Source organism: Pteropus medius, unplaced genomic scaffold (assembly GCF_902729225.1).
Source record: "Pteropus medius unplaced genomic scaffold, Ma_sr-lr_union100, whole genome shotgun sequence".
Lineage (NCBI taxonomy): Eukaryota > Metazoa > Chordata > Mammalia > Chiroptera > Pteropodidae > Pteropus > Pteropus medius.
In genome coordinates, this window is record NW_024347791.1 from 27,328,405 (window position 1) to 27,353,736 (window position 25,332).

The 25,332-nt window shown below is 30.7% G+C and overlaps 1 protein-coding gene and 1 pseudogene across 1 annotated transcript in view; both read right to left on the reverse strand.

The window, feature by feature from the left end:
- CADM2 (cell adhesion molecule 2) overlaps positions 1-25,332 on the reverse strand; it is a 982,117-nt gene that overhangs the window by 479,676 nt on the left and 477,109 nt on the right. The window lies entirely within an intron of this gene.
- LOC120615284 (uncharacterized) lies at positions 24,625-24,743 on the reverse strand (annotated as a pseudogene).

The following is a 25,332-nucleotide window of genomic DNA, read 5'->3' on the forward strand; positions in this document are numbered from 1 at the left end:
GAAAGAGAGAATGAATCTTCTTATGAGGTTCCAACTTCATGCTAGAACACTACAAAGAACCACTATTCACATGGAGAACTACTCTACTCTATTTTAGATGACCAAAATATCATAACAGGAAACAGTTTTACCTTCTCACTGAAACAAACAAAATATATGATGTAGCAGTTTGCAGAATATTGTTTATTAGACAGTGAATAAAAGACAGTGAGCCTGAAAAATGGAAAACAAATGAGGTGAGCCCTTAAAATACTCCAGTTTACAGTATTGAGAGAATTCCTGGGTTTCACTACAGAGATAGGAAATACAGAAAGAGCTTGGCTGACTCCCAAGGTGGCCATAGTTCTCAGAACAGAGTGCCCAAAATAATTGTGTTTTTGAACAAAAACGATAATAACACATATGAGGTTTACAAATATAAAGAAGTATAATGTGTGGTCATAATAGCAGAAAGGTTGGGAGAGGAGAAATAGAAGAACACTATTGTAAGATTCTTTTTCTTCATGTGAAGTAGCATAATATCAGTTGGAAGTACACTGTGATAACTTAAAGATGTAAACTATAACCCTAAAACAATTAGTAAAATAATTTAAAGGGGTATTGATAATAAGCCAAAAAAGAGGAAAAATGGAATCATAAAAATATTCAATCCTAAATAAATAAAAAATAAAAATGGAAACAAATTAAAGTAATAGAAAATAATTAGGAAGATGATAGATTTAAAAGTAACCAAGTTAATTATCACCTTAAGTAGAAACAATTAAAAAATAAAGATTGCCCCCAATTAAAAGACAAAGATTGTCATACTGGGAAAAAAAGGCAAGACCTAACTATATGCTGCCTACAGAAAACATATTTCAAATAAAAAGATATGCACAGGATAAAAATAAAAGGATACAATAAAACATAGCACGCTAACACTAATTTAAAAAATGTTGGAAACTGCCACAGCCCAGAGAAATCTAAAGAGACCTGATTTCTAAATGTAACATGGCATCCTGGATGGGGTGCTGAAATAAAGTATGAACTTTAGTTAATAATCATCTAACATTATTTTATTAATTGTAAGAAATGTACCATACAAAAGCTGAATGTAGATAAAAAGGGAAACTGGAAATGGGGTACATGGAGCCTCTCTTCACCATATTTAAAATTTTTCTGTACATCTAAAGCTGTTTAAAATTAAAAAAAAAAAAATTATATTAAAAGGAAATCAAATTGACTATATTAACCTTAGGCAAAGTAAACTTCAGACAATGAATGTTATCAAGAATGAAGAATGCTATTTCATAATGAAAAAGGTGTCAGTTCATCAAGAGAATATAAAAATATTTTACATTTATACTTATAATAAGTTCAAATACATGAAACAAAAATTGGTACATCTGCAAGAAGAAACAAACAAATACATCATCATAGTCTAAGATTTCAAAACCCCTGCTAAAGACTGAATGTTTGAATTCCCCAAAATTATGTTAAAATTCTAACTCCCAACGTGATAGCATTAGGAATTGGGGCATTTGGGGCGTGATTAGGTCTTGAGGGTGGAGATTTCTCAAATGGAATGCATGTCCTTATAAAAGATAACTCCAATGAGCTCCCTTATCCCTCTGCCAAGTGAAGATACAGCAAAAAGATGGTTGTCTATAAATCCGAAAACAAGTCCTCACAAAGACACCGAATATGCTGGCACCTTGATCTTGGTCTTCTTGGCCCCAGAACTATGAGAAATAAACTGTAGTTTATAAGCTACCCCATCTGTTATAGCAGCCCAAATCAGCTAAAATAATCTCTTTATCAATAATTGATTGACTAGACATAATAGCAGTAAGGATATAGCAAATTCAAACAATCTTATCAAACTACTTAACTTAATTGACTTGACTAGACCATTCCATCCAACGATAGCAAATTATACATTCTTCCCAAATTTATATAAAACATTTGCCAAGATAGAACATATACTAGACCATACACCTAACTCAATTTTTTTCTATAATGCTGCTTTCCTTCCTCTAGCTATTATTGATGTAAAATTAAAATGTTTGCTTGAAACTAACTTAAATAAATACATTTATAAAAATAAAATGTTTGCTCATCATTAACTTGGTATATGTTGGAGGCTTTCTAATTCCAAGAGTTGTTTCATGTGAAATAAATCAAGATGCACAGGAATCCATCCTTATCCCATGCAGCACTCAAGTAGTTTACAATTTGTATGGGATATATGCACATAAATGAAAATTTAATCTAGCTAATGTGTAGGGCATCTGGTTAGAGGAGATGTTTATTTATTGCTCTTTCCTCAGGTTTCCTTGCTTCTCTAAGGTAAGTAGGCTATAAATATTGTCCTATTTCTTGGTAATATCTGGGCTATAGTACTGCATACTTGTAGTTTGATTACTTATACTAAATCTTTAAGATTTATGGCCTTACCTGTGGCCACGTTCTTTTCTTTCCTCTCTTCTCTTTCTCCAAGGATTCCTGATACTGGGGATCCATAGGCTACCACTCCTGTGTCTCTCTGTCATCTCCTAATTCCTTTGATCTGAACTTTCTGACACTCGCCCTTCCTTTTGTAAACTTTAGAATATAGTAAATGTGTTTGTCCATTGCTCCTTCTTTAGGTTGCAAATTCACAAGCTTCTTGATTTCTTTGTAGAACAGAACAGAAAGCAACAGAACGGAGTCCAATGACAGTTAATAGATGCAATCTATAAATGGTTTCTCTGAAACTTCATATTTTAGATTTATTTAGTCATAAAAATTATAATTAATTATCACATAAGGTTTAAAATATCAATATTTGTTACATAACGCTTTGGCTACAATATTGTTTTTGATAGTTATTTGATAGAATGACCTCTATGCCATGAAGAAATGACATGTTATTCATTTTGTACTTTTGTGGCATGTATAGCATGAAGCATTTCTACAAATATTACTTATCCTGCTTCAAATATAAAAAAAAAAGACTTATTATCAAAAAAAGAAAAGTTAGTTTTTGAAATATTTACAGATTATCAAATTATTGTTATCTATAGTAATATATAATAAAGTAAAGTGAGCTTGTGTATGTATGTGTGTATGCATATGTATGAGAGAGCGAGAGAGGAAGAGAGGGAAGGAAAGAGTGAGGGAGAGCTAGAGGGAAAAATGGAGGGAGGGAGGGAAGGAGGAGGGAGAGAGAATACGAGAACTCAAGAGAATTAGGCAAGAGAGAGCAAATGACACACTGATATACTACTGCCTGACACATAACAGAAAGTCAGTAAAACCTGAATGAATAAACAGAATAGTGAAGTGAGAAGAGATTATAGTAGAATGGAATAGACAAAAAAAATGTACAAAAGTGTAAAGGAGATTAAAAAATAACATCTTCAACAAAAGAGGAGTATTTCCCCCAAAACCACAAGCATTCACTCAGGGCCATATGAAGATTATTTGTTAACTGGCATACCCTGGAACAGTGATTTCCACTACTTGTCCTGGATTCATACCTCCGAGGAAGGGCTCACCTTCCCACCAGTGTAAATGGTTCAATGAAGTATTTTTGGCAACTACTTGAGTATGACCATGGGAGAATATAGAGAAATACTGTGTTCTATGTCATTTCCTGTCTTTTTCCTGGTTTTCTGAATGATCTTTCATAAATCTCTTAAGCTCTCTGCCATAATTCCCTCACCTGTCAAATGTGAATGAACTTTATGAACTCACTGACTATGTAAATTAGCTGCAGGGTTTTTAATATTTTGCAGAAGATTGGTTATCTTAAATACTCATCGTGTTTTAAGTAATAATTAAGAAGCGTCAAAAATCCATTTACTTATTTTTAATCTTTAATCGCTATTCATTTTCAAAATATTCATTTACAAAAAGGAATTACTTTCCTTTTTGAAAGTCACATACTTATTAACTTTGAAGCAAACATATCCTAGAGTGCTTTGTTTCAATAAACAAAGATACAAACATAAAAGAATGACCTAAATCATCACACTTAAATGCAAATTACATTAATCAGCATATAGCCATAAGTAGCTGATAACATTGCGTATAAAAAAAAAAGGAATATAGTATATGAATATGTAGTACTAGGGAAATGTCTTTTTTTAAAAGATGCTATTTATAATGGTTATTTTAGCTGTTACATAGTATTTAATTATTATTTTTATATAAAAAAATAATAAAAAATATACCTGTGGTACATCCAAAGTTAAGCAGAGAATACAAACAATCATACAGAAATCTTTCCTAACATGTCCACTTTTCTCCAAATTTCTGGATATTTTGAGGAAGAGTGAATTTTCTTTTTCTTTTTCTAGATAATTACTTTCATTTTCACTATGCTTAGGGAAAACTGATTACATTACAAAAAGTAGAACACTGAATAATTTTAGGAGTTAACATGGGAAATCAGATGGTATATCATATAATTTGGTGTTGATTGTTAATTCTTTTTCAAAATGTTATGTTTCATCGCATTTTAAAAAAAAAATAAAATATCACATATTCCCACTTTAACTAGAAACGCTCCATTTAACTTAACGATCAGATTTTAGCATATTAATAAACCATACCAAAACTTTTTTGCTATGGACAATAATGTTATCCCGCCATTCAATTCACAGTAATTTATAAGTTAAATAACTTACTTTTTTGAATGCCTTTACTAGCTGGTAAGTCCAAAAATTTCTAGTTTAAATTTACCTAAAATCACTCTGATTTTCTTCAATGTAATAAATTTATTAAGACAACCTAATTTGTATTTTTTTCCCACCTGACCCAAGCTAGAGATAGCTGATGAGTATCCAATAGAAGATGAATCTATGCATACATTCAAATGGTCAACTCCTCAAAATTATGATTCAAGTAGAAAACTGATTATTTTTTTTATTTATTTTAATTAGTTTCATGTATACAGTACATTGGCTATACATCTATATAGTTCATAAAACGATTCCCCCAATTGCTCCCTCCCTCCTCTGACCCTCCACCTAGCCAATGTATTAATGCTAACTGCATTCCTTATGCCTTTCTCCCCGTTCTTGTGACCATCCATCAACTACTAATTTGTACTTCTTTATCCCTGCATCCCATTCTCCCATCTGTCCATCACCAAATTGTCCACAATATTTGTAAGTCTGTTTTTGATTAGGTCTTTTCATTCCTTAGATTCTGCATATAAGTGAAATCATATAGTGTTTACTTTTCTCTGTCTGACTTAAATACTTTCTAGGTCCATCAAACTGGGATTATTTGATAAAGCTAACAATAATTGCAAAACTGTATTGAAACAATGCAAATAAAGTTTCTATGTCTTAGCACATAACAAAGATTAAGTGCTTAAAAAGTTAGTTTCTTATTTGCTATAAGAACTCAATTTGCATTGTACACATGAAGTAAAATTAATTTATACACATTCTTGCAAAAATTAAAATATTTTGATAATTAATAACATTGTTTTATTTACATTTGTGTTATTTATGTTAAACGACTGTATTATATGTGAAAAATTTTATAATATATAATAATCTTCAGATTCTTGTCTTTAAAAGTAGACTTTTGGTTAAAGTCCTTAGAACTTACATCTATAGAAAATTTACAGATAATATTGTTCACTCTTAACTCTAAATGAAAGAGTTAGAGTTTATATCTAACATTTTTTAATTAATTATACACAGTAACAGCATACCATGCATAAGAAATTAAAATAATAAACATATGGATATTTCATATTATGTCTTCAAAGCACAGTTGGCAGATTTTATTGCATACGATCGAGAAAAAAATATTGTTAATAAAAATACATGTTCTGTTTTGTGATATATTTTGTATTTTTTACTCAATGAAACTTTCAAATTCAGTGAAAATAAAAAAAAACAACTTGCACTGCATTGCTTTCTCTAATTTCTCTCTGTATATTTATATTAGTACCAGTAACCCTGCCAAATTATGTAGTGTTTCTTCCAACTAGATAATCAAGTTAACTATAGGTTTTCTTTAACTCTATAACTTAATGTTTCTGTGTTTACAGTAAATTTTAATCATTGAATTACATTCCAAACTTTTCAAAGGACTTCAGCTTTCCAAAATATGTAGGAATTTGATGTCACACATATTAAAATCTTAATGAAACAGGCTAAAATGGCAATATAAATACCAATGATTAACTACACTAGCAAAATATAAGTCAATAATATTGGATATTTACAATGAATACATGAGGTAGATATTATTCCAGATAAAGAAAAGAAACTAGACAAAGATCTAGTCAGTAGAAGAGCTAGATTATATATAATAAAAACACGATGTAAGATTGTCTGAACAATACAATTGAATACATATAGCTTATAATAAAATCCAACATAATTCTTATAAAAGAAGTCAGTAAGATTATTAAGAAGAAAATCAAATATTTACTTCAAGGGGGAAGATATTGTTTAAATACATATTTCTTATTTTTTTCTATTGATCACCATATATTTTTTATTACTATGATTGACTATGAAAGACAAACATAATGTGTTTGTGCAACAACCCCCACATACACTATGACTTCCAATTAAGTTTGAATGTGAACTTGAAATATCTTGAGAGTCACTATCGTTCAATTGTAATTGAGAAGATAAATAATGTCGAGTGTGCCTAATTTATACTATTGCCTAATGTTATGTTATACATATATTCATAATATATTTACATTATGTTATATTCAGTGAATATAATAAAAATATAAATTGTCCTGAAGTATGCTGAAAAAAATATAATGCAACTATCTTAGTTACAGAAAGAGGTAAGCAGGATTCTAAGATGGTAGCTATAGTAGCCTGAAAAATTCCTTGATATTGTGTTGCAATTTCAAATCTGTAAAGGTTACTTTATTTGAAAATAAAAAAGGTCTTTGATGACAGGATTAAATTGAGGATCTTGAGATGGAGTGTTTGTTCAGGATTATCTCAGTGGGCCTTAAATGTCATTACAGTGTCATTATGAGAGAGGCAGAGCAAGAGTTGATATACAGAGAAAAGGAGGAGGGAATGTTACCACAGAGGCAGAGATTGAAGTGATGTGGTCACAAACCAAAAAATTCCAGCAGCCACCAGAAGTTGGAAGAGGCAAAGAATAGGTCTATACTTTTAAAGGAAGTCATTCTTTTTATCAATTAATCTATCAATCGATCAACATACCTTACCTTTGGTTGTCTAGTTTAGGGAGTTTTAGATCATTTTAAATAAATAATTTGTGAAATTCCACTATGTTTATAGTGTATGAAATTTGGCATGCAGTCAATATAGAGCTTTTCTCTATATTATAAAATAATCTAACAAATGAATATATTAATAACAGCAATGTTAGTATTCATAAGATCTTAAAAATGTGTGAAATGCTTTGCTAGTTAAAGGGAGATCACAAAGTAAAATGAGACACAGGATTTCCACTCAGAAAACATGTAATGTTATGAGTCAAGTTGACCACCAGTTGCTTATTTACATAATAGCTTTAAACCTGTGAAGACTGTTGCAATGAAGCCAGGACCCATCATGAATATTATTAAAATTTTCTTATGAATCTATAACCACTGCCCATTTGAAACTTTAAAATAATTAATCAGTATTTATCACAATGGCATTTGATTTCCTTTCCATAATGAGGATGACAAATGTTTGCTGTTTAAAAAATTAAAGCTTCTACAATTTTCTAATTACAAGTACACAAAGGCTAAATTGTCTTGTTTTACTTTTAGAATAAAAAAATATAGATTGTCATTGCCTCATAATTTAGCTATAATAGGAGCATGTTTAAATAACAATACATTTAATGTTAAAGATGGGATGACATAGTCAATCTACCCCAAAAAAACACAGGTAGAAAAAAAAAATCTAAAAGATAATATTTATACGGTATCATTAGTTTTGCTTCCATATGAAAAAGGACAGTACATCTTTAAATAATCTCCATAGTACAGGAATGCATGCTTCTCTTTCAGTAAATACAATTAATAAAATAATGTAATAAAATGTACTTTATCATATTAAATTAATTATATCTATCTTGCATAAAGCACCTTAGAACTTCAATGGAAAAGTAAAATTACTGCTTACCAAAATAAGAAAAAATAAAATGATTGAAAAGCAAAAGTAATTTCAAGCTTCGAAGATATCACAGGTAATAAAGGTTAAAATGAAAGTGAGACTATAAAAGCAATTAAGACTGTCCCTTTAAGGAGCAACGCATGAGAGATTGTGATAGCCTAAAATTGTTCATATTTGCATAGAAAAGGTCACAAGATATCATTGGATTGTTAACACTGAGCAAGAGAATTCCATAGAAAAGGAGAATTAGATTCATAACCCATTATAGGACATCAGGTCACCTTAGAATTATAATATACATAATCGCTGTTATGGCATTATGTACTTTTCGTATTTCTCCTAGAACAAACACATTCTTGCTTAGTTTTTATAAATATTTTTTTTTTCACAGAAAACCCTTGATCAGAACTCTCTAATCCCCAGCCTGATCATTCTTATATTTATCTTAAATCCCTGTGTGTCCCAATATAAACCATGAAACAGTGTAATTCAGTTACAATTATGTTGGTTTTCATTGTGTTTCAGTATATTACAAAACATGAATAGAGAATCAAATAAACAGTAGTGCATGTTTCTGGGTACTTTTCTCATTACAACTCTTTGTATAACGTGACAGGTTTGAATACTATGACAAACATAATAAACATCATTCTGATAATATATATTGTAGTGTTTTTATTAATTTTCCAAGAGCATTAAAACAAAGGATTTCTAATTGAAAAAAATGACTCTGGATGCCCTTAAACATGAAAAAACTCTATATCAGTTTATGGAATAAGTGATTCAAAAAGCTTGCCTATTGCTGTGATTATTAAAATTAATAATGTTTGACCCAGTCTATAGGCATTTACTTGACCAAAGACACACAATTGTTAATTATAATACCTGTGCACAAACAGCAATGGTATTATATGTCATGAGAGTAAATTAAATTGTATGTTGAATTTCAAGAAAGAACATCTGCTTGAAGTACATCAAACAACAACAGATGTTGCTAAATCAAATAACTATTAATCTTAGACTCATAATGTCATTGTTTGGTGTTCATGTTCAAAGTATCACCTCAAATGGACAAGGGACGTATATCATATTGTCTGGAATGCTAATATTAAGTAAGGCCCCAATTAGTAAGAATCCAACTAACAGTAACTGCCAAAAAGTTTGTTCTGCTTTTCATTTAGAAGAAAATGCCAAATGAAAATAAAATAAGCTGATATATGATATGACTAAGAATATTTGTTGTTTTTTTGCTTTTGTTTACATTATTTTGTTTGTTTTGGTAAAAACACCTGTACATATATCTTTCGCTCTTATGATATTTTATTCAACCATTTACTGATATGTAGTCTGATATGGCATAATTTACATCCATCAAAGAAAGATTAAATTTACATCCATCAAAGAAAGATTAAATTAAATTTAGAATTGTACAGTTAAAGGAAAAACTATGCTAATACATTTTGAAAATATTTTTTATCAACGAAAGTTTAAAACTAAATTGTTTTCCATTTAAGATTTATTTAACCAAAAACATAAGATTCTTCACTTAGATTTCAGGTTTTTGAATATGAAACATTAAGCCAAAATATTTAATAATGAGGTCAGAGTAGTTTTAGAATGTATATTTCTATAAAAATATCTATAGTTCATTATCATTATAAACTGAAGTCACATTAATATTTTTGAACTTTTTCTTCTTAATAGATACATTTTGGCATAAAGGAAAGTAATTTTTAGAGCTAAATGTATGATTTCCAACATAATACAATATTCACTCATCTACTATTACTAAGCCTTTCCAGGGAAACACACAATTACAAAGCATTTAGAAAGTTTCTCATACTTGCTTACATTCTAGAGATTTATATACACTAAAAGAGGACTCAATTAAATTCATTAAATATTAGTTCCCAATTAAAACAAAACACATTTAACAGAGTCCCAATGACTCACATTAAAGGAAAAGCAAAGAAGGGCAAAAAGAAAGTAAAACAATAGACAAAAAGCCTTTTCTCGATTCACTGCTAGAAAGGCTTAGCTGTATCATACTCACATGCATATAATATTTTTGGTTAAAGTCACCATCAAATTATTATATGCAGAAAAATAAACCATACATTTTGCATAATTGTTAAAAAATAAAACTAAAATGTATCCTTTCTACTTACTAAAGATGTGGTTCAAGTGCTTATTTAGTAAAAGGAGAACACTCTTGCTATATCAATTAGAACATTATTTACTTTCAAACCATTATAATGAACTATGAAGGTTCTTCTAATTAAAAGTAGTTTGTCCTTTTCTGAGATAATGAGCCTTCGCCTCCCCTTCCAGTGCTTCCGGGCTCAAAACTACTAAATTCTAAAGCCATTTAGGTTCCTAAATCATTAAATTGTTGTCATTGTTCTGAAAAAAATGAAATTTGGTCATGTGTCCTTAAAAATACCTGCCTATACTATACAGAATATACACTACAAACTTGAATTCTCTTGGTCTTTAATGTGAAAGTCAAAGAAGCAAGCTGAATTTAGGTTATATGTCATGTATATGTCAACATACAATTTAATTTACTCTCATGACATATAACCTCAATTTAGAAGCAAGGAAGTAATAAGCACCTTTTTTATTTTGAAATAAAAAAATATTGGAAATGAAACAAATATTTTCTTCAATATATTAATTTAAAGGTTACATTTGTACAAAGCGTTAGAACTTATATTCCCTCATAACAATAATTAAATTTGGGTCTTTCAATTGTGAATACCAAAACAGCATGTTTATAATTCAATTTATTATAGAAAAAGCAATATTGTGAATTTTACAGTCCATAGCATATTTATTCTGGAAAAATGATTATTCTATTTTTAGAATTTATGTCATATATGTTGATAACTAATCTTCAGAATAATGACTAATATTACTCTATTTTTGCTACTTATAACTAAGATTCTCAAAAATATGTGTATCCTTTAAAAACAATATGTATAAAAAGTCTCTTCTAGTATTTGAAAATCAGTTTTCTCATTTTTCAGTTTATTTTTAAATCCCATATGTGCTGCAAAATGTTAATTTGCATATTGACAACAAAATTGTCTATATTTAAAATCCATTCTGATTTTCATTTCTCACTTTAATAAGTTAATAAATATTTTTAATACTCCATATGATACACAATTTCAAATATTGTAAGTTTACGGCATTGTCATCAGACTAAAACAAACAAAAAAACTGAACATCTAGATTTTCTATGGGTACTTTCAGTATTTAGTTTCAAAAAGAAATTTAATTTTCACTGTTTTTCTCAAAACTTTATATATATCTACGTATTGATCATTGGTATGAATATAATTATACCACTTTTTCTTGTTTTACCTTGATGAAGTCTGATTATACCAGGGATAATTAATGTGCTTACCTGAAACAGAAAAAAAAAAAAATTCTATTAGTTTCAAAGAAACATTTTTTTTCTGAAGTTGCAATGAAATAAATAAGGCATGGCAAATAAAACAATCATAACTCCTACTCCAACTTCTATTTTCCTTTGAACTCGAGAGCTTCATGATTATGACAAAATCAAATAGAATTAGCTGTGTCCAAAACTGCATAGCCAAAGAGCTTTTACAGGTGACTTAGTGGCAAGTACATTTTTATTGGGTCAAAGACATCTATTTTTGTCATTTCTTTTCTGCCACCTGCATACAATGAATCAAATAAAAATTAACAAAAGGTTTGTGCAATGGTATTACTTCAGAAAAGATCTTAGAAATATCCTTATTACAAATATAGTTCTACCATAGTATTAATCATAAATCAGTTATAATAATAAGCGGAAATAAGTGTCCACAAAATTATGTTATGTCTATCAATTACACATCATATTACATGTCATATACATATTTTATGCCATATGTCTATGAACTATAAGCAAATTACAAGTTTATGGTAAGACTAGAAATATTACTTGTTTTTACTTTATATTAGTAAACTCATAAGTAAACCTAATAAACAATTGGAATCTTTATAAATAAGAGCATTCATGATTCTTAAAAGTTAGCGTTTTCCAGATTTCCTCAGTCAAGATAGCAAAATAGATAAATGCTATGCTTGCCTTCTCATAATCACATTAAAATTACAACTAAACTATAGAACAGCCAATATTAAGAATCACCTGAAGTCTAGCTAAACAGAAGTTCTATAACTAAGGACATACAGAAGCAGACATCTCAAGACTGGTAGGAAGGACAGAGATGAGGAATGGGCTGGTCCCACATGTGATGGTTAAAAATCGGGAGGGTTGTCTTGGCTGCAGAAGTACCTCAGAGGAGTGAGGAATCCCAGCTCCATATCAGGATCCCCAGCCCAAGTTTCCAGTGCCAGAAAGAAAATTCCTCAAAATTTCTGCTGTGAAAACCAGCGGAGATTGTGGCTAAGTAAAATGGAGGGCTACTGGGGTCCAAGGCCTTTCACTTAAAAGGCTCATCCATAGATTTACTCATTGATGGACTCACTCGCACTGAGTTACAGTGCTGAGGCAGCAGCTGGAAAGGTGCCAGGGACTTACAAGGAGAAAATAAATTGTCTGGCTTCAGAGCAGGGCTGGAGGAGCACCTTTCTCCCAGACAAAAGTATAAGTAGAAGCCATTCATCCTTTTTTGAGCCCACCCCCTTTGCACGTGCACCATATCTAGTCTCCATCCACCTACCTAACACTATTTACCCTGCCCTGGAGATTCCCTAAAATCTCACCCCACCCAACTTGCTGGCCGACCCAAGCCTCTTCCAGTGGCTATTCCATACAAACAACCTATCTTGGTTCATGCTGCAGACTCTCCTAAAATCTCTCAAAAGTTTACAAACCCCAAACATGCATAAACTGGCCTCTGCATGCATCCTACCTCTTTCTGTGCAACCTCAAGCCCAGCACTTGTGAAAGCCGGCTTCAGTTCATAGATTAGCCTCTTCCAGGCATCTCCAAGCCGAGTAAAAATGATTATTATCTGGAACTCCCTCTAACTCATACCAAGTGTTCCCTTGCTGGATACAAGCAGTGGGTGACCTTGGCTGGCAACAGAGCTTTTCTCAAGAGGACCCAGATCCAACACACCCAGTGGCTAGCTTCAGACCACGTCAGACCACCACTCAACCACCTCCAAAAACAACACACACAAGGGGTAGATGGGGCAGGCACCACAGCCTTCCTAAAGTGAATTCTGCTCTGTAGGGTCAGCCACTGCACAACAGCTTCCTCCATTGTAGTCACAGCCAGTCCTCATCACCAATTGGACTGTGGACTAATCCCTCCTATCAATGTGATAACATCAACTAAGGCTCAACAACAGGAGGGCACATGCAACCGGCACAAGGGATACTCCTGCAGCAACCAGCTCAGGTGACAAGGGAAACTGCCACTGGGCCCCACAGGACACCAACTACATAAGACCACTCCTCTAAGACTGGGAGAGATAATAGTTCTACCTAATACATAGAAACAAACACAGGGAGTTAGCCAAAATGAGTAGACAAAGAAAAATGTCCAAAAAGAAAAAAGCAAATGTTTCAGAAAAAAAAAACAAAATGGAGGCAAGCAATCTACCAGATGCAGAGTCCAAAACACAGGTTATAAATATGTTTAATTATATCAGTAAGAACTTCAACAAATAGGTGGAAAACATAAAATAGAACCTGTCAGAAATGAGAAATACAATAACTGAAATGAAGAATACATAAAAGGAAATCAACAGTAGACTAGATGAAACAGAGAATCAAATCAGCAATTTAGAAGATAAAGTAGCAGAAAACACCCAATCGGAACAGCAACAAGAAAAAAAAATCCAAAAAAATGAGGATAGTTTAAGAGGTCTCCAGGACAATATCAAACATACCAACATTCCCATCATCCCTATGATGGGAAGGAGAAGAGAGAGAGCAAGGAATTGAAAACCTATTTGAAGAAATAATGATGAAAAACTTTCCTAACCTGGAGAAAGAAACAGACATAAAAGCCCAGGAAGTTCAGAGGGATCCAAACAGGATGAACACAAAGAGGCCCACACCAAAACACATCATAATTAAAATACTAAAAGTTTAGGACAGAGAGAATCTTAAATATAGCAAAGGAAAAGCAGTTAGTTATCTACAAGGGAGCTCTAATAAGACTTTCAGCAGATTTCTCAACACAAACTTTGCAGGCCAGAAGAGATTAGCAGGAAATATTCACAGTGATGAAAAGCAAGGACCTACAACCAAGATTACACTACCCAGCAAAGCTATCATTTAGAATTGAAGAACAGATAGAGATCATCCCAGACAACAACAACAAAAAAGTTAAAGGAATTTGTAATCAACAAATCAGCATTGTTAAAGAAACTTAAGAAGGAAAAAAATATAAATAATAAAATGGCAATAACCACATATCTATCAACAATTTCTTAAATGTAAATGAATTAAATGTTCCAATCAAAATACATTGTGGCTGAATAGATAAGAAAACAAGACCCTTACATATGCTGCCTTTGAGAGACTCACTCCAGATTGAAAGACACACACAGACTGAAAGTAAAGAGATGGAAAAAGGTATTTTATGAAAGCAGAAAAAAAAGCTGGGGGAGCAATACTTATATCAAACAAAACAGACTTTAAAACAAAGACGAGAGAAAGAAGGACCCAGTAATCTCACTTCTGGGTATTTATCTGAAGAAACTCAAAACATTACTTCAAAGGGACATGTAAATCTATATATTAACTGCAGCATTATTTATAATAGCTAAGATATGGAGGCAACCTGGGTGTCCATCAGTGGATGAATGAGGAAGAGATGGTACCTATATGCAATGGAATACTACTCAGACATAAAAAAAGAATGAAATATTGTCATCTGCAACAGCGAGGATAGACCTACAGTATAGCGTCCTGAGTGAAGTCAGACAGAAGACAAACACCTTATGATTTCATTAGAATACATGGACTCTTAAGAACAAAATAAACAAAACAAAAAAACTCATAGATACAGAGAACATTTTGATGATTTCCAGATGGGAGGTTGGTTGGGTGGGTGAGTTAAAAAAGGGGAAGGGATTAAGAAATACAAATTGGTGTTTACAAAATAGTCATGGGAATATAAAGTATAGCATAAGGAATATAGTCAATAATATTATAATAATTATGTATGGCATCAGATGAGTACTAGATTAATTGAGGTGACCATTTTGTAAGTTATATAAATGTCTTATCGCTGTGTTGTATACCTGAAACTAACATAATATTATATGTCAACTGTAATAAAAAAATTAAAAGTTATAAAAAATAAAAACTCACCATACTTTCAAAGGAAAAACAGAAGTTAAAATTTTTCTATATTTCCATCTCCAAATTTGAGAAAGGAGCCCAGTCTATAGGGCACCTCAATTCTTTCCCATAGGTGAGTCATGGTTTTAAGCAGAAGTGGGTAATATCACCTGAACTACGGGGTTAGGCATTCCAAAGTTTCACAAATGAAGTATTAGTATATTACCTCATTTGTAACTATAAGTTTAAAAAGATACACTTAAAATTCTAAATGTGTTAAATGATTCACTGTTTATTCTCGTATAGTATTTAAAAATCTGTTTTATATTGCATGTTTTAGGCTAGAGCATATGAACCTTCATTGGAGTTTTTTGTTTTTCGTGTTTTTTTTTTCCCCCTGTATTTATTCTTTTTTTTTGTCATGAGGTCAAAAATTATATTTACTTTTTAACCCTAATATCTAGTATAGTGTTAGATATATAGTAGGAATTCAAATGTTTTTTTATTGAATAAATAGGCAGATGAAAAAATAATTGAACTAATCACATAGAAAAACTAAAAATTGGAAGTTAAGCTATTGTCCAATAAAATCCAGGAGAGTTACATATTAAATACACAGGGTATGGTTTTTTTTGGGGGGGTAGGTTATGGCTTGGGCTTTTACTTGGTAAAGCTAAAAAAATAAAACTTTCTTAAACTCCTTAAAATTAAAACTGAAAAAAAAAAAGAAAAAACAGCAATGTTTTGTGGTTTAGTAAACTAGAATGCCACATCAACAGGACATTAGGGAGCAATCTGGGGCAATTTTACTCATATAAAACAATTCTACATTGCTATTTACCAATAAAAATGTAATCATTTAACATAATGTTTATTTCGAGAGGTAGAATTTCTAATTGGAATATGCTGATTTTCCAATTAACACAGTTAAGTCAGATTTGCGCATTTTAAGTAAGTCACAGTTTCCTAGGATAATATTTCTTCTAAATGTAAAATGGGGGAAGAACAGATAGCTTCCCATGTATTTGTCTCAAAGAAATTCTGAAGAATTCTAAAGAAAAAGAATTCTTAGATATATATGCACATAGCTTTTTATAAAAGAAATTCATGAGAGGCCTATAATTATTTTTACTACAGTTTTGACCAATTACTTTCTTTTTCCCCCCTTCTTCGTGGAGTCAGTTGTGCTTATAAGTATTTATTTTCTTTCTTTTCTCCATTATACATATTTGTGATAATCTGGGCAGTAAGCCCAGATTGCTTTATTTTTTATTATTTGTAGACTGTCCTAGATTCTTTTGAAAAAGGTATATTCTAAATTATTATTACCATAATTATAGGAAGATTGGCACCCGAAGATTATAAGAAGATTCTCCATTATTTTATAATGAGCTAAATACTATACATTTTTTAGGAGAGATGCATTTCATGGATGGAGTATTTTAATTATAATATTGTCTACATGTCTACACTGTGTTCAGGACACAATACGATTGTAACTGTGTCAGGCTGTTGTCTGAAATCAGAAGACTATCTATAGTCTGGTTTCATTTCATTTTGATGTAATTATTTGTTATTGTCACATATTCCATGTTCCTCTCAAAAATATGGTATTACTAACAAATCTTAACTTTTAATGCCGTACAGATGACCTGTGCCTTCATGGATGAAAACCACCATTAAATTCATTATTATAGACTTGATTATAATATTTAAATCCTGAAAACAATTAGTGTCATTTAAATCATTTAAACATGTCATCTAATTGTGTCTATATCTATTTTTTAAAATGTAGTAACCAGGGAAAGCTAAATAGTATATTAATTTTCTAACCATACCTTTGTAGCTTCCCAAGACAAGAACTGCAATATCATTTGGACCATGATAATGAAAATGATATCATCAGGCATTATATTTCTAACATAATTTCTGCCTGGCTCTTACAAAAAACCTTTTGCAGTAAGTAGTTAATGGTGATTTCCACCATTCAAAAATGATTTAATATATTTAAAGCAAGTAACACACACACAACACACACACACACACACACACACACACGTATTTTTTTGATGTTAAATTTTAAATAAAAATAATTTGGCTTCATTTGGATGATGATCTCTAGCCACTTTTTCTGGGAAGTGCTCATATCCTTTCAGGATCAGGCTCTTCATTTCTCTCTACTGATTTTTTTCACAGTATTAGTATATCTCTGGTTTTAAACTACTGAACTTAAGTCATCTCTTATTAAGTTCAAAACAAGACAAAGGAATTTTACGTTTTGCACTTATTTGATTCCTTGGTTTTTCACTGAAATTACAGTCTCAGATAAAAAAAAAATATATACCAGTCTCCTAGCCTCTGTCTGTACCCATTATTTTATTTTCTCTTTTGAATTCTTTCATTTCAGAGCCCTTCTTTGTCACTCTAGTCAAGGTCTTTATTGTCATCTCAGCCTCCCTCAGGTCACCTTTCCAAGTAACTGAAAGCTGAAAGTCAGTTTGTCTTTTTAAAAACCTACTCTGTTTTAGAACAAGATTTGCTAATAAACTTCCTTATGCGTAGCTAAACTGCATTTCTCTTTATAAAATATGCATTATTTATAATATAGCATAAATCAGAATCGGGAAATTATTTTTGTAAAGGGCCATAGTTTGCTGATCACTAATATTATTTTGAAAAAAAAATTAATAATATCTAGTTTACTAACTCATGATATTGTGTATATCAAGTGAAATAATGTCATAAATAGCACAAGGATATAATACAAGAAACAATATGTTCCCGATGATGTCTATTTTGAGTGTGGCTATGAAGTCAACTCCAGGATTTTACCTCTTCGTACATTATTTTCTGATCTACATATTGAGGGATTACATAATCTCCAAAGATCCTTCACACTAAGACATGGTGAGAAATGTTAGAAATGAAGACTATTAATAAAGACTCAGTACTGTTTAAAAATGAACAAAACTACATATCAAGGGCAAAATTTATTACACATCTATAACTCCTGATTACACATCTATAACTCCTGTGACTTGGCCAAACAATAATTGCACTTTAAAAAATGCTAAAAATTTTATTTGTAATTGCATATCTGGATGTAAGAATTGGTTATCGATTAAATTATCTCTAAGAAACAAATACACTTATTAACTTTCTTTGATACATATCTGAGATCGTGAGAAACTATTGATATGTATAAACACATAAATACAATATCGCTGAGAAAACTGAGAGACTAAAGACATTTTCTTCACTAACTCATTTAAATACTATGGAGACCCTAGAGCTATGAAGATAAATATTTTGACTAAGATTCTACTATTTGAAAAATAATATTGTCTAATGTAAAAATGAGATAGTAAAGTGACAAATCATATGGAATTTAATAATGTTTGAATATAAATAATTATTTATAATAAAGATATTATTTACCTTGTTCTGTTTAAAAAGAAGCATATATGGGTCTTTTTTATGGTAATAAACAAGTTTACAATTTTATATGTGCATAGCATCATTCAAATATAAGCTTTGAAAAAATTCTCCTTGGTTACCAGCACACATTCATCTTACTACCATAATTAGTTTTCTTTTTAATCTTGTTTTGGATAAATTATCTGGCAAAGTGTTTTAAGGTAAAGAGTTTGAGTGATGATATATTTGTGCTTAGATCTATTACTTTTAAATGATATTAGACAACAAATTATATTTTTAGCATTTAATTCTAAAAGGATAATTTTACTTTTAATAAAATAGTTCTGCAACATTATTGAGACAACTGCCCCAATATTAATGTAGAAAATTAGCAATTAATCTTTCATGAAGTATATATTAGCTAAAATAATGTTAGCATAAATGCACAAACACAAAGTCCAAACTGCAGAATAAATAGAAGAATTTTGTCAAATTAAAATAGAAACTTTGAATTTTTTTTTCAAATTTGCACTGTGTTTATTTATACTTTAACATGTGCTGCTGAAGTCTGACTTTCTATTATTGACAATTATTAAGACAAGGGCTGGAAAGTTATCCTTGCACATCTTGGTCCTGCTCAAACATTCTGAATAGAAGTCACACTTATTAACATCCCTTGAGCTAGTCAAACTTGTTTATATCATTTAGATCTCTGAATTTGACTTTGCACCAACTTTGAGAGTTACAAGATGAAAAGCAGCTAAATTAAGCAGAACAAAACAAAGCACAAAGCAAAAGGAACACAGAAGTCCAAATCTACTGCTCTTCTCTTTAAACTTTAGCAAGTAGCAAGGGTGGAGAGAGAGAGATGTAAGAGAATCAGTTTACTTCTCACAGGTAACAGTGACACTCATCCCTGCCTATTTCTACACTAATGCTAGAAATTTCAAAATTATTACACTAAATTTTGTCATTTACCTCTGGAAGAAAAAACAAACATATTTGACCATAAAAAAGAGCAAGAGAATATAAATACTTAGGATTTATAAGAGAAAGCTGACTCTAGATGAAAAAAAAAAAAGATGAAATTATGAACTTAAAACACACGTACAATAAAAAAGATAAATAAAAATACCAAAGAGCTTTCTTTAATTACTGTTTGAATAAAGCTATTACTAAAGAGATGGAAAACCAATTACCACATTCGTAATGTTTTCAATACTTATACTTAAGTCTACTACTTGTCTGTTTGATACTCCTCTCCTTGATTAGTACACACTAATAAACATTTGTATAAGCATAGAACATATCTCTAAAATTTGAAAACCCTTTAAACAATTTTGACAACGTGTCTCATGTCCCTTTTTATTTATTAACTTGTAGTTATTGATTTCTAAATAGTCTTAAACTCTAAGATATGAACTGTCAAAATCACAAAAGGAAAGCAAGTATAATATTAAAAAATAAAATCATCATGATTGTTATTTTATGGTAGAGGTTCTATAACTTGGTTACATATTCTAATCACCTGGAAAGCTCTAAAAACAACACAATGACATGGTCCCACAGCAAGTGTTTGGGAGTTTATTGATCTCATTACAGATCGTTTAACTGTATATTTAAAAAGTGCCTCAGGTAAGCATAATGAACACCAGTAAGGAGAACACTTTTTGAAAGTCTTAACCTTCTCAAATGCTGGCTTAGTTTACTTGTTGTTACTATGTTATTTATTGATACTTTCCTAGTCACTACACTATCACAGTTTTTGCAACCAACAGTAAAGAAATACACTGTGTGATTTGACCCTATGACCACGTAGAACGGCTATTATCAATGAGATAAGTAATAAAGGTTGGAGAAGTTGTGGAGAAAAAGGAACCCTCAGACACTACTGGTGGAAAAGTAAATTGGTAGAGTCAATATGGAAAACGGTATGGAAGTTCTTCCAAAAGTTAAGAATAGGATTACTATATGACCCGGCAATCCCTCTTCTAGATATCTATACCCCAAATTTGAAAACATTTATTCATAAAAATATATGTTCATTGCAGCATTGTTCACTGTGGCCAAGACATGCAAACAATTGAAGTGTTCTATGATAGATGATTAAGAAGATGTGGTACATGGTATATACAATGAAATATTACTCAGCCATAAAAAACTATGAAATACTGCCATTTGCAACACCATGGATGGATCTTGAGAATCTTGAGAAGCAAAATAAGTCAGAGGAAAAAAATCAAGAACCATACGATTTCACTTATATGTGGGGTATAAAACTGAAAGCAACAAACCAACAAACAAGGCAAACGAACGAACAAAAACTCATAGACAATAGTATCGTGGTTACCAGAGGGTAAGGGAAGATGGAGGAGGGAGAAAAGGGTAAGAAGGGTCACATATATGGTGACGGAAGGAGATTTGACTTTGGGTAGATTACATATATTACATTCACACAATGTAATATACAGATGATGGACTACAGAATTGTAAATTTGAAAGCTACATAATTTTGTTAAATAATGTTACCTCGATAAATTTAATAAAACTTAAAAAATGCATTATGTGATGTTACCTCAATAAATTTAATAAAACTTAAAAAATGCATTATGTGATGTGACCCTATGAACACATTTGCATGTATTATTATATGCATGTATATGCATGTATATATCTAAAACTTGTTTTAGATATATACATGCATGTGATGTTACCTCAATAAATTTAATAAAACTTAAAAAATGCATTATGTGATGTGACCCTATGAACACATTTGCATGTATTATTATATGCATGTATATGCATGTATATATCTAAAACTTGTTTCTTAAAAAATGATTCATACACTTGTGTATTTTCTAATTTCTTCTTTTTTAAAAATACTGGCCATAAGCATCTAAACATGACTCACTAATAGGTGACAGTCTGAAGTTTGAAAATTACTGCTCAGTTCTCATTCACATGGAATACATTCTATATGAAAACAGCATACTCTAAGAAAATCAGAAAAATACAGGAGCTATTTGTTTGTAGACTCCAGAATAGTCTTCCATTTGTTGCTTAGTAAGATTCAATAAACGTGTTTATTGACCAGGTAATTGTGACAGTTTCTTAGCTAGATCACTCTTTACCATGCATCATCTAGACACATTATACTTTTTTTGAAGGCAGAAGTAGCAGAATATTAAGGATTTGCTTACATATTTATCATTTGACCTGAAAAATTATATAAACAGATGTGTGAAGAAATACACAAGGGTGTTAGCAAGCATTATTATGTGTTCGACTATTAATGCATTGTATAACAATAAAATAAAAGTACTCAAACTACTCAGTAAATACAATTTCTTAAAAGAAAGAATGAGGCCACCATAATCTAGGTTGTGTTACACTTACATGAAACAAAGAAAATAATATATATACCAATCAATGAAACCTAACCATCTACCATTAATTTCTAAATAATGACCAAAAAAAAAACCTCCTCAGGTTTACATTGTATTTTAAAATTGCGAAATCCAGTAAACATATTTACAACCTATCCTTAAATAGTGATGTGATAATTAATGCAACTATTTTGGCAATGCCTTTGATTTCTTGATCATGTTTTCTAATAGCAACAGCGAGGTTATGAAAGTGCAGAAATATTTTGAAATGTTTCTTTAAATGAAATTAATAAATTTATTACTTAGTGATTTAACAATTTCTAGAAATCAAGTCAGTTTTTATAATCCCATTAATTTTCCCAATTGCTCATTTTTTCCATCTAAAATATTTGAATAAATAATAATGTTTGTACTAGGGATATAGTTAAATATGTGTGGCTTTTGTATCATCTAAAACTTGCCCTGGGAACATGTCCGAGGGTCTTTTTAGAAGTTGAATAACATAGGACCTGCAAAAAAGTTCTCTATAATCTATATTCCCTTTTTTAAAAGTGACAAATAAATCCTCAAGAAGAGGTTCTATCATGAGGGAATATGGAAGTACTTTCTGTTGACATAAACAGTAATTGATAAGGTTTTCTTGAATACTTTCATAGAAATGCTGATGTATTACACTTAGGATTACTAGTTAGCTCTGATTTCCTTTCAACTTTTGCCTCTGGATAAGCTCAACTACTCCCAGGAAGAAACACTGATCAAGTATATTTGTCATGCAAGCAACTATAATAAGGTAATTCATCATAGTCTGTCAGAGTTTTACTCTAGAAAGACTGCTGCATTTTTATCCTTACTTAAAAATCTACTGTCACTCCTGCTAAAAATTTGGTAGACATTTTAGACATGTTTAAAAGCCCTTCCAAACTGATAGTGGCAGATAATTAAGTTACCATTATCAAAGCTTCTTCTTTTTTTTTTTCCTACAATATGTAAGACACCATGAACTCATCGGGCTAGTTTAATCTGACCTATTTACAGAGCATGATTTCTCGTTCCCTTCCCTTTTTCCTTAATAGTAGCCAGTGACCAAAGTAATTCACAATGACAAATGAAGCCTTTTCCAAGAGTCTAATTGAGCAATTTTGTTTTCCTTGGCAAGACATGAAATTTACATTCTGAACACCATTCGCTAAGGTGGCAAGAAATAGTGATTATGAGGAAATAGGTGGATTAAGGATTTCTGAAGTATACATAAGTAAACTGTTCCTAAGTGTACCATGTTATATCTCAATAATATTTCTTGTCATTCAGTTCATTTACTAAATTTCTTATTCTATGTTTGTTCTTTACTTGAAACCACAATAAGTTTCATTCCGATGAGCATTTTTAGTCCAAAAGCTTCGATTACTTCTCTTTCATTCTCTTTTTAAATAAGAGTCCCTGCATTATTCAGTGTTTTAAAGATATGTTTTTTTAAAGAAGCAATACATCAGCCTTTTGCCAATGTTATGGCATCTTTGTATACTACCTTAAAAATAGATTACATATGGTTTAAGAAAAAAGGAACATCATAAACATTTTAATTTGGACTCCTTATCAAACATTTACTTTATCCTCATGTAATATACTTTTTATACCACTATTAAACAAAAGAACATGTCATTATTGATACCAAAGCACTGCCAAGGTAATTATACATAGGATATATGGATATATGTATGTGTATATATGTGTATATTTATATCTCTACTAAGTGCAAAAAAGATAAAAATATGTGTAAGATATATTTTCTTATTCTCTTCTAGTAATTTGTATTTTTTCAAGATAATAATCAATATAATTTTGAAAAAAATCATGGAGCTCTAGTGTTTTGATGATTCTTTTCTCTTTTTCCCCTAAATATTGAATATTGTGTTTATAGTATTATTTACATCTCAAGGCAAGCTTGGTAAGTTTTCTTGAAAAATATGTTTTCTACCTTAATATGGGATGAAGACATAGGTGAACGTGATTTACTCTTCATCGAATAGCTATTCACATAGAATGTAAAGCATCACTATAATATGGCTCAATATTTTCTCTCATCTCTTAAGGAAGAAATTTCAAACTTTTTGAGCATATGGGATTTAATACTGACCTTCTATATAAAATTGTTCTTAAATTACCCTAATTACCACCTTTTCATTAATCCTCAGTATTTGCTTTGACTATCATAAGTATTGATACACAGTTTGTGTTTTTGGATTTTACATTATTTCTTCTTAATTCTTCCAAATATGTTTAACATGTTTGAGAGTATCTAATTAAAGATAACATAAATGCATAGATCTAAAAATAAATGGTACAATTATTTAGTATTTAGTATTTAAATAATTTATTTTATTTTATTTATTATTAATTTTTTTTTTTTAGATGAAGGAACCTTACAATCCCTTATTTTTTATTGTTTATACCTACAGCATTTGGTCTTCCTAGGTGGTCTCCCATCCAAGTACTAACCAGGCCCAATCTCGCTTAGCTTCCGAGATCAGATAGGATCAGGCTTGTTTAGGGTAGCATGGCCATAGACTTAAACAAATTTAAATGTTTAGGATTTTAATACTTTATGAGGCTATATGCAATCACATGCATATATTATTTCCTTTGCATTTATTGAAGTTTGAGTTATAAAGATGGATAAGCTCTGTAACATTTGGAGCCAACTATATCCTCATTTTATTTTTTCTGCCCTTTGTAATTTCCCCTTTCCCAACTACCTAATTCATAGGATGTTTTGATATTATTAAAAGTGCTTAGGTGTTCCTAGTATTTCATTATAATGCTAAAGTCTTGAAAAAATAATTTTTTAACTTATAATACTGACCCACAATTTTCTTTTTCTTTCCTGATACTAGTGTATGCGACAAATAAGTTAAACAAAAAACACAGAGATTCAAAAATGTGTTATTACTAAATACCATTTTATAAGCAATCACAAAACTTAATTGCAACTGCTATGAAATACATCTGTAAGTATTCTTAAATCTTTGATAATAGAACTAGAATCACTATGAGATAATCACCCATTCTTGGCATTAACTGTTTAATGGCTTACTTGAAAATTTCTCTTTGAAGAAGCAAGAATTAGAAAGATTTAAATGATCAGATGACAAACATAT